Below are 10,509 nucleotides of genomic sequence, written 5' to 3'. Positions count from 1 at the left end.
CCTGATTCTATTATAATCAACAGTTCATTCTGTTCATCAGATTATTTATTCACTTGATTCTTAGATTCACTTGTTGATAGATGCATATTTGTTGTTCATAATTTGTATCTTTACCTTTTTCTTCCTCTTCCTCTTCTTAAAGGATACCTTTCAGCATTTCATATAATCCTGGTTTGGTGGTGATGAACTCCTTTAGCTTTTCCTTATCTGTGAAGCTCTTTATCTGACCTTCAATTCTGAATGATAGCTTTGCTGGATAAAGTAATCTTGGTTGTAGGTTCTTGGTATTCATCACTTTGAATATTTCTTGCCACTCCCTTCTGGCCTGCAAAGTTTCTGTTGAGAAATCAGCTGACAGTCGTATGGGTATTCCCTTGTAGGTAACTGAGTTTCTTTCTCTTGCTGTTTTTAAGATTCTCTCTTTGTCTTTTGCTCTTGGCATTTTAATTATGATGTGTCTTGGTGTGGTCCTCTTTGGATTCCTTTTGTTTGGGGTTCTCCGCGCTTCCTGGACCTGTAAGTCCATTTCTTTCACCAGGTGGGGGAAGTTTTCTGTCATTATTTCTTCAAATAGGTTTTCAATATCTTGCTCTCTCTCATCTTCTGGCACCCCTATAATTCTGATGTTGGTACGCTTGAAGCTGTCCCAGAGGCTCCTTACACTATCCTCGCATTTTTGGATTCTTTTTTCAATTTGCTTTTCCGGTTGGGTGTTTTTTGCTTCCTCGCATTTTAAATCATTGACTTGATTCTTGCGCTCCTCTGGTCTGCTGTCGGGAGTCTGTATAATATTCGTTATTTCAGTCCGTGTATGCTTAATTTCTAGTTGGTTCCCCAATATAAGATCGAGGGTCTCATTAGTTTTCTTGTAGAGCTCATTAAGTTTATCGGCGGCTTCTAAACAGTTCTTGAGAGACCTTAAAAGTGTGGTTCTGAACTCTGTATCTTCCATTGACAATTTTGTCCTGTTTCTTTGTCTCCGCATTTTGTTATGCTTCCTTGGTGCACCGCCTAGTGGTCTTTGTTCGCAGTCTTATAGTTAAATCTTGATTGTTGTAGCTAATTCCAGGGAGGGTTTGACCTCCAGGCCAAGTGGCTATGAGAATCAGCTGTGTCTGCAGTGAGAGAACTTCTGTCCTCTAGGGAGGTGCTTATCTAGCCTTTGCCTGAGGCTATCCGGCAAATGCCTGTGTGCAGGGCTTGGGCGGGGCGGGTCGAACAGGATCAACAGGGTGGGCCGGAGAGAGCAGTTATGGCGGCTCTCAGTCCCGTCCCCAGGGGCTCTGCCTCTCCGAGTCCCAGCACCCGCTGCAAAGCTCAGAGAGAAAGCTACACTCGCTCTGACCGAAGCCAGACAGTCCCGCCTCTCCCGCCTGAGTCTGGGATCTGGAGCTCAGAGTCTGCGACTCCCTCCCGATTGAAAACGCCAACCGCGCCCTCCGCCGCCAGCCCGCTCCACGCACTCCGCACCTCAGAATTTGACTTCAGCACTGCGCCTCCTCTGAGTGTCCGTATGCGTTTCTCTTTCCTCCTAGTTGTAGGACTTCCACTCAGCCAGCGTTCCTGTGGTTCTGGGTGATGTCCCTTCCGTTTTTTGGTTTCACTTTTTAAGTAGTTGTTCAAAGCAGCAAACTCCGGCGTTAACCTATGCCGCCATCTTGGTTCTCAGAAAATCATATTTGTTAGGTCCCGGCTATGGTATTTGTCCTGTTCTGGCAAGAAGGGGTAACCTGTAGACATTCTGTCTCCTAGCCAAATCTTCTCAGCCAATAAAAAGCACTGGACTCTTCTAATGTAAAGAGTGTTCACGGAGGAGAAACCAAGATGGTGGCATAGGTAAACAACAGAAATTGCTGCCTCCCACAACAACTTCAAAAATACAACTAAAAGACAAAACGGACATCATCCAGAACTACAGGAAGGCTGGCTCAGTGGAAATTCTACAACTAGAAGGAAAGAGAAAAGCACACTGAGACTCAGAGGAGGTGCAGAAGTAAAGTGCAGAGGTACAGAGGCACACATGGCAAGGGCTGGCAACTGAGGATGCGGCTGTCTTTTTGAATCGGGAGGGAGTCACAAGCCCCCGACTGCTCTGAACTCCAGTTCCGGGAAGTCTCTGGGACCTAGGACTCATACAGGGAGAAACTAGACTGTCTGGCAGCGGGCAGAACTCAGAACTCGAGGGCAGCTTTCTCTCAGAGGTGCTTGCAGCGATTACCGGGACACTGAGACAATAACCCGGATACTGAGACCTGAGACGCGGGGCCCCTTAGGGTAGGACTGAGGATCAGCCATAGCTGTTTGCTACGCCCTGTTGATCCCCTGAGACCCCGCCCCACCCAGGCTGCGGCAGAGGCTTTTGCATATGAATGCCCTGGCCCTTTGCAATCTGAAAAGTACCTAACAAACTGCAGCTGGGCCAGACAGACCCAGAACTTCCAAGAGAAGGCCCAAGGCCCCACAGCAGCTTGCATTGCTTCACAGCTGGGCCTCATCTGGGCACCTCCAAACCCCAAACAAGGAAGGGGAATCTGCAGACCTCTTCATGGCTCCTGCTGGGTAGCCTCAGGCAGAGGCTAAATTAGCACCTCCTTAGATCCAAGAACCAGTGTCCCCAGTGGTCAGAGTGGGACCATCAGATTACAACTCCTCAGATCCATAAGGGACACACTCAGGGGGCAGACTCAGTGAGCACCAAAGCCCCACTGAAGCAAGTCTTGCCCCAGAAGGGTGTCTTCAGCACAGAAGCTCTCCCACTGTAGACACAGCTGATTCTCAAGGCCACTTGGCCTGGAGGTCAATTCCTCCCAGTGATACCTACAACAATCAAGGCTTAACTACAACAAGACTGTGCACAAAGCCCACAAAGGGGTGCACCAAGAGTGTCCCACTTCAGGTAATTGGGGAGGCTGAGCCACTGGGCCCAATAGGACACCTAGCACACAAAGCCACTCTACCAACACAGGGAAGCATAAAAAATGTGGAGACAAAGAAACAGGTCACAAATGACAGAAATGGAGGAAAGCAAACGACTGGATATAGAGTTCAAAACCACGGTTATAAGGTTTTTCAAGAATTTTCTGGAAACCACCGATAAATTTAGTGAGACCCTGGAGGATATGAAAAAAGACCAACTAGAAATTAAGCATACACTGACTGAAATAAAGAATAATATACAGAGATCCAACAGCAGACAAGAGGATCCCAAGAATCAAGTCAAAGATTTTAATACGAAGAAGCAAAAAATACCCAACCAGAAAAGAAAAAAGAATCCAAAAATATGAAGATAGTGTAAGGAACCTCTGGAACAACTTTAAGCATACCAACATCCAAATTATAGGGGTGCCAGAAGAAGAGAGAGGGCAAGATATTGAAAACCTATCTGAAGAAATAATGACAGAAAACTTCCCCTACCTGGTGAAAGAAATAGACTTACAAGTCCAGGATGCACAGAGAACCCCAAACAAAAGGAATCCAAAGAGGACCACACCAAGACACATCATAATTAAAATGCAAGGGCAAAAGACAAAGAGAGAATCTTAAAAGCAGCAAGAGAAAAAGAGTCAGTTACCTACAAGTGAGTACCCATAGGACTGTCAGCTGATTTCTCAACAGGAACCATGCAGGCCAGAAGGGAGTGGCAGGAAATATTCAAAGTGATGAATAGTAAGAACCTACAACCAAGTTTACTTTATCCATCAAAGCTACCATTCAGAATTGAAGGTCAGATAAAGAGCTTCACAGATAAGAAAAAGCTAAAGGAGTTCATCACCACCAAACCAAGATTATATGAAATGCTGAAAGGTATTCTTTAAGAAGAGGAAGAAGAAAAAGGTAAAGATAAAAATTATGAACAGCAAATACATATCTATCAACAAGTGAATCTAAAAATCAAGTGAATAAAAGATCTGATGAACAGAGTAAACTGGTGAATATAATAGAACCAGGGGCATAGAAAAGGAGTGGACTGACAATTCTTGGGGGGAAAGGGGTGTGGGGGTGCATGAAGAGACTGGACAAAAATCGTACACCTATGGATGAGGACAGTGGGAGGGGTAAGGGCAGAGGGTGGGGTGGGAGCTGGGTGGAGGGGAGCTATGGGGGGGAAAAAGAGGAACAAATGTAATAATCTGAACAATAAAGATTTAATTTAAAAAAAAGAGTGTTCACAGAGCCTTCCTGCTGATTACTCATAATCAATAAGGAAACATTACGAATTGACAAGAGACATCTAGACATTGGGAAGAATGGAGGCCTCCAGTTCTTAGCACAGGAAAGGAGAGCCGCCTGGTGGTCAAAGTGGTGCACAGACCTGCCGCTGGGTCCCGAGGAAGAGCGCGTTTACTGTGTGGTTAACAGGGCAGAGAAGGTAAGGAGTACAAACACTACAGCAAAAAACCAAAAGGTAAAAGCATTTCAGTGAAGGACCTACTTCCTAAACCCACTTACTTTATTATTAAAACCATACCTGCTGGATGTATTTTATGGTAATACTAGTGGTACTCATTTACTTAAAATTTCTGTCTGTCTAGGGGTGCGCTGGGCTCTGCGAGCGGGACGCGGCGCGGGCCTGCCGGGCGCGGGCATGTTCGGGCTCCTGGGCGCCAGCCTGGGCCGAGCCCTCCGGCGGAGCGACTCGGGCGGCGGGGCCCGCGCTGCTGGGCGCACCTGCCCCGGGGCCGGCAGGAGACCGGGCGCCAGCGGTGGGGGTGCCGCCGCCCCGAGTCGTTCCGCAGGGCGGGGCCGGGTCTGCTGCCGCTGCTGGCAGGTGAGGGTCGCGGGCCTGGGCGCGTGGGCGGCGCTGACGAGGAGTCCCTCTCCGCAGCGCTTGCGTGGTTCTCGAGGCCCGTGACGGCGGAGGAGCCGGGGAGGAGGCCGAGGCCGAGCTCATCCGGCTGCTGAAGCGAGCCAAGTTGAGCATCATGGAGATGAGCCAGGAAAGGCTGAGCTAATTTTGCACGAGGCACTTCGTCTTGTCATTCAGAGTGATAACAAGAAGGCCATCATTTACACTTATGATTTGATGGCCAACTTAGCATTTATATGGGGTCAGCTTGAAAATGCAGAAAAGCCCTAGCCGGTTTGGCTCACTGGATAGAGCGTCGGCCTGGGGACTGAAGGGTCCCAGGTTCCATTCTGGGTCGAGGGCATGTACCTTGGTTGGGGGCACATCCCCAGTGGGGGGTGTGCAGGAGGCAGCTGATCGATGTTTCTAACTCTCTATCCCTCTCCCTTCCTCTCTGTAAAAAAATCAGTAAAATATATTTTTTTTAAAAATGCAGAAAAACTTTTTAAAGCAACAATGAGTTACCTGCTTGGAGGGGGCATGCAACAGGAAGACAATGCAATAATTGAAATCTCTCTAAAGTTGGCCAGTATCTATGCTGCTCAGAATCGACAGGAATTTGCTCTTGCTGGCTATGAATTCTGCATCTCAACTCTAGAGGAAAAAATTGAAAGAGAAAAGGAATTAGCGGAAGACATTTTGTCAGTGGAAGAGAAAGCCAACACCCACCTCCTCCTCGGCATGATGCTTATGCTCGCTACCTTCTGTTCTCCAAGCATCATCGCAGGCACAAAGGATGTATGAAAAAGCTTTTCATATTTCTGGAGAAATACTAAGAGAAAGACACCCACAGACCATTGTGCTAATGAGTGACCTGGCTACCACCCTGGATGCACAAGGCCACTTTGATGAGGCCTGTGCGTACATGCAGAGGGCGTCAGATCTGTCAAGACAAGTAGGACATCCTGAGCTGCACATGGTGCTGAGTAACCTGGCTGCAGGCCTGACGCACAGAGAATGATATGCACAAGCAGACGAGATCTACCAGGAAGCACTGAAGCAAGCAGAGCTCAAAAGAGATGAGGTTTCAATACAGCACATCAGGAAAGAATTTGCCGAGTTGTCCAGAAAAAGTAGACCTTTGACTTAATCAAGCTCTGAATCCCTTTTTGTTGTAGGAAATTTCCCAGTATCAGTGGCACCCAAATCAATGGCTTAAATGAGCGATTTTCAACCTGTTGGTTGCAAAAATTTTTAAAACATGCAGTACCCGACTAGTCAGGGGCACTGACCTCTTTTCCTTTAGGTTGTTAAATAAAAAAAATTACAACAGCCAACACACACACACAAAATATATCTCTCTCTCTCTCTCTCTCTCTCTCTCTCTCTCTCTCTCTCTCTGCTATCATTGGTCAATTTTAACCTTAAAAATGTGCCAAAAATCTCACAGAATAACTTATTGAATGACCTGTAGTTAAGTTACTTTCAAACACATAGAGAACTCAGAGGGACTAAGATGCCTGGTTAATAGAAATTAAAAGATAATCTACTTTTTAAAAGAATTATAAGAGCCTTAGCTGGTTTGGCTCAGTGGATAGAGTATCAGCCTGCAGACTGAAGGGTTCTGGGTTCGATTCTGGTCAAGGGCACATGCTTGGGTTGCAGGCTTGGTCCCCAGTGTGAGGCATGCAGGAGATAGCCGATCAGTGATTCTCTCTCATCATTGATGTTTCTGTTTCTCGCTCTCTCGCCCTTCCCCTCTGAAATCAATAAAAACATATTTTAAAAAATAATAAAAAAAAACTATAAGAACTATTTTGATATCAGCATATCAATCAATTAAAATTTTTACTTCAGAAAAAATAACTGGTAAGACTCCTTCCCTGATGCGAAAGGCTGACAACCTAGTAAGGAAATGAAGTAAACAGCAGCTGTACACTCTAGAGTGGAGTGGCAAAAGGTTGGAGGAGTAAGTGGTTGCTGCATGGTAGACATTTTGGCATTTCAGCTTGAGGAGCTTGAATCATTCATGGGTAACCTGACAAGAGTTGTGACAAGATGAGTGGCAGCAGAGTATAAGTTGGCTTGGATTAGGGAGAAATGAAAACAGGAGGACTGAAAGCCAATGGTAACAGCTCATTGGCATGTAATAAGTGGGATTTTGGTGCCATGGAGTTAAGAGGAGATAGATGTAAGAGTTTCTACTTTCAAATTTTATTGAAAATTTTTTTTCTTTTCTAAATGTAAGAAGATGTGACTCCTAGAAGGCATCACCAATGTTATGAAAGGTAGTTTAATAAATTTATTTATTTACTTTAAAAACAAAATAAAATTTTTATTTTAAAAACCCAAGTAGTTCTGATGTTCTTAGAGAATAATTTGTTTCTTTAAATATATTTCCCTTAGTAATTTATTTCCCATGGCCTCTTACATAAATTATTGATTGCTTCGATCTAGGGAAAGGTTGCTAAGCAAAGGAAATTTTCCCTTTGTAAAAATTAATAAACAAAATCATTTAAAGTGAAGCAGGGAGGCCAGAAGGGGGAGCTCTCACACCCTAGGTCATGAAAAGCCCAACGGGAGAATCTCTGTATGTAACTGCCATCTCAGTTTCTTTTTTCTGTCCATAAAAAAGCTTCCTCTCCCTTGCTTCCCCAGACTTGCATGCTCCCCCCTCCCCGTCCTCTGCCCCATCACTGTGTGTTGCAGATTGCAATACTCTGTTGTTCCTGAATAAAAGCTGGCTTTTTGTTTACAGTCAACACTTTTTATCTGTTCCATTCATCACAATTACCAAGAAAACAAACACACATGTGGGATGTTTGTTTCCTTGAATAGGAAATAGTTTCTGGACTTTTCTACCTCCCTTCTAATTAAGTAGAGAGGGAAGGAAGAACTCTAGGGTTGAGAAGTTAAGCTGGTTGAGAACTTGATGGGAGAGGTAAGCACTGGGCAAGAGAAGGGTAGCTCTTCTTGGAAGATCACATGTCTACATTCAACACAACCTTCTCATTATCTTCCCACCACCCACCATTTTAGGATACCTTTTTGTTTCTGTTGTTCCTTGTAAGGCAGTTTCTGATACTCATTTTTATAGGGCAGGGACAGGGCCAGCCTCAAAATGTCCTAGTAAAATTCTGTAACAAATTGGTCTAATAAGGCACTAACTCAACAAGAACAAATTGAACTACGGATAATAGGTAAAAGCTGTCTGCATATAGTTTTGGAACCCATGTATTTGAACACATGATGTCAAAACTGTTCTGTTTTTAAAACCTATAAAGGCAGTTTCCTCTGTTAAATGCACACTCCTTGGATTTTTAATTTCTCTGAGGGATGATCAGTGTTTTGCCAAATTAGACCTTGAAGTTAAGGTATTTCCCTCTCCAGTGTTCATTCATCTTAGTGGCCCCACTGATTCTCTTTAACCCTAACCCAATCTATGTCCTTATCTCTACCACCACTGACTCAACCTTGGTTTGGGCTCTCATTATCTTTTGTCGATGCTATACAACTCCTTCTCTATATTTAACTCCGTCTTGCCCATTCTTTTTTTTTTTTTTCTTAAGACATTTTTATTGATTTCAGAGAGGAAGGGAGAGAGAGATAGAAACATCAATGATGAGAGAATCATCGATTGGCTGCCTCCTGCACACCCCACACTGTGCCCTGACTGGGAATCAAACCATCACCTCCTGGTTCATAGGTTGACTCTCAACCACAGAACCATGCTAGCTGGGCTCAACCCATTCTTTGTAGACTGCCTGCTGAGTTACCTAATTTGAAACCCCCTGTTTAATTCTTCCATTGACTTCAGGATAAATCCAAACTCTTAGCATAGCATGCAAGTCCTTCTGTGATATAGTCCCACCGGAGTCATCTTGGCTCCTCTAGGTCTTCTTCTCATATTTTCATTTAGCCTCCCAACCCCTACTCTTATCTAACATCCTCCCATCCCCTTAAAGAAGCTCCACCCTCTCAGGCCTCTAGGGCTTTGTGATGTTGCAACTTCTGTTTAGAGAGGCACTGCTCATCTCTTAACTAATTCCTTTCATATTTTAAAATAGGAATTAGGTTAGGAACCTTAACTCAGAAAGGAGAAATTGCCTCTGACTCATAAGATTGGACTAGGTTTCTTTTTTTATTCTTTTCTTTTTGTTTTGTGTTTTCTTTCTTTTTTCTTTTTCTTTTTCTTTTTTTTTCATTTCTTTTTTTGGACTAAGTTTCTTGTCATGCACTTCCATACTACCCTGGGCTTCCACTCTGTCATAATACTTATAATCTGTACTATCATTTTCTCCAAATCTACTGAGAGCAATTTGAAGGAGACACTGTGTCTTTTATCTCCTACTACAGTGCTTGCTACACATTAGGTGTTCAAAAAAGGTTTTTGATGCCCCTCTGAAAAAGGAACTTATTGGTCATAATGGAAATTGCATTTTATTTGCAATTTTTCTTGTGACCCCATCCAATCACTCTCCTTTCTAATCTATCATGCACACTGGTTAGGCTAAACTTTTTCAAATTGCCTCTATCAAAGTCTTCCTTCCTAAGAAACCTTTGGCTCCCTATTGTCTATGACAGCAAATCCAGACACCTGGGTCTAGCTTTAAAAAGTTTTATCTGCAAAAGTTAGCTTTCCCCTCATTCTAGGTCCTTCTCTTTATTCTGCCCCCCGTTTGAGACTTCAAACTGCACAACACTGTTCAAAGCTGTAGACTATTAGGTGTCATTGTCTTTATTCTGCTCACTGACACTGCAGAGAAGTTATTCTCCATCACTGCTCAGCAAAATCACATATGCTCACTGCTTAATCATCACTTGTACCTTTTCATTTCATTTTTCCAGCTTCCTTGCATCATTATAGTGTCACTGGATTTTAAGAGCTTGTTTATAACTAAAGATGTTAACCATTTCTCATGCATTGCAAATGATATACCATGTTTTTTGTTACTATTTTACTCTGGTGTTTTACTTTTTGGTTGTATCAAATATAAGGTTGTGCGTTAAATATAATCATATTCTGTTTTTAAAAAATAGTTTTATCTGTTTGGATCTACTTGTTCTACTTTATTTCCAGTCCCTATTCTCCCTTATCTCTGGTCACTTCAAATATCCTGCCTTCACTTTTCCAATTGAAATCCCACCTGTCCTTTTAAGACCCTGCTCAGTAATCATTTTCTCACTGAAGTCTTCCCTGGCTCTTCAAACACATATTGAACATATAGCTTACCACTTATTTGAGCACATGCATATCATCTTGCTGGGATGTAACCATTTCCTGGATAGGCCTTCTCCCTTCCACAAGATGATTTAAGTTCTTGGGGGGGGGAATCATATCATACTTTTTGGTATCGAAACAGCAGTGAAGATTCAATTTCAAGAAAGTGAATAATTATACCAACAAAACGAAAGTTGTCCACTTATAGAACTTGGCCTTTAATTTGAAAAACACTAGCAAGTAAAGAAGAAGGTTAATCGCTAGCTTAAGTTAGTCCTTTTGCCGGGAAGGATGTAAACTTGGAAGATGGGTCAGACAGGCGTAGGTGCCAGCCAGAGTAAGGTCCCTTGTGGTCAGTCATTGTTTCATTATTGAAACAACCAGCAGGTCACTGTTATGCGTATCTCCCAGGTTATCTATTTTCTCTGAGGACATTTAGTTACCATCTGGAATGTTACGTAGTGGGTTCTGTAGAGAATTGCAATGACACCCTGTAACATGA

The 10,509-nt window shown here is 43.5% G+C and overlaps 1 pseudogene; it reads left to right on the top strand.

Moving 5' to 3' along the window:
- Window positions 1-4,911: 4,911 nt before the first annotated feature.
- LOC118662107 lies at window positions 4,912-6,305 on the top strand (annotated as a pseudogene).
- The last annotated feature ends 4,204 nt before the right edge of the window (window positions 6,306-10,509 follow it).

The sequence above is a fragment of the Myotis myotis genome, unplaced genomic scaffold (assembly GCF_014108235.1).
Source record: "Myotis myotis isolate mMyoMyo1 unplaced genomic scaffold, mMyoMyo1.p scaffold_m19_p_8, whole genome shotgun sequence".
In the NCBI taxonomy this organism is placed as follows: Eukaryota; Metazoa; Chordata; class Mammalia; order Chiroptera; family Vespertilionidae; genus Myotis; species Myotis myotis.
Note: the sequence above shows the minus strand (reverse complement) of the source record. Positions and strands in the feature narration are given on the sequence as shown.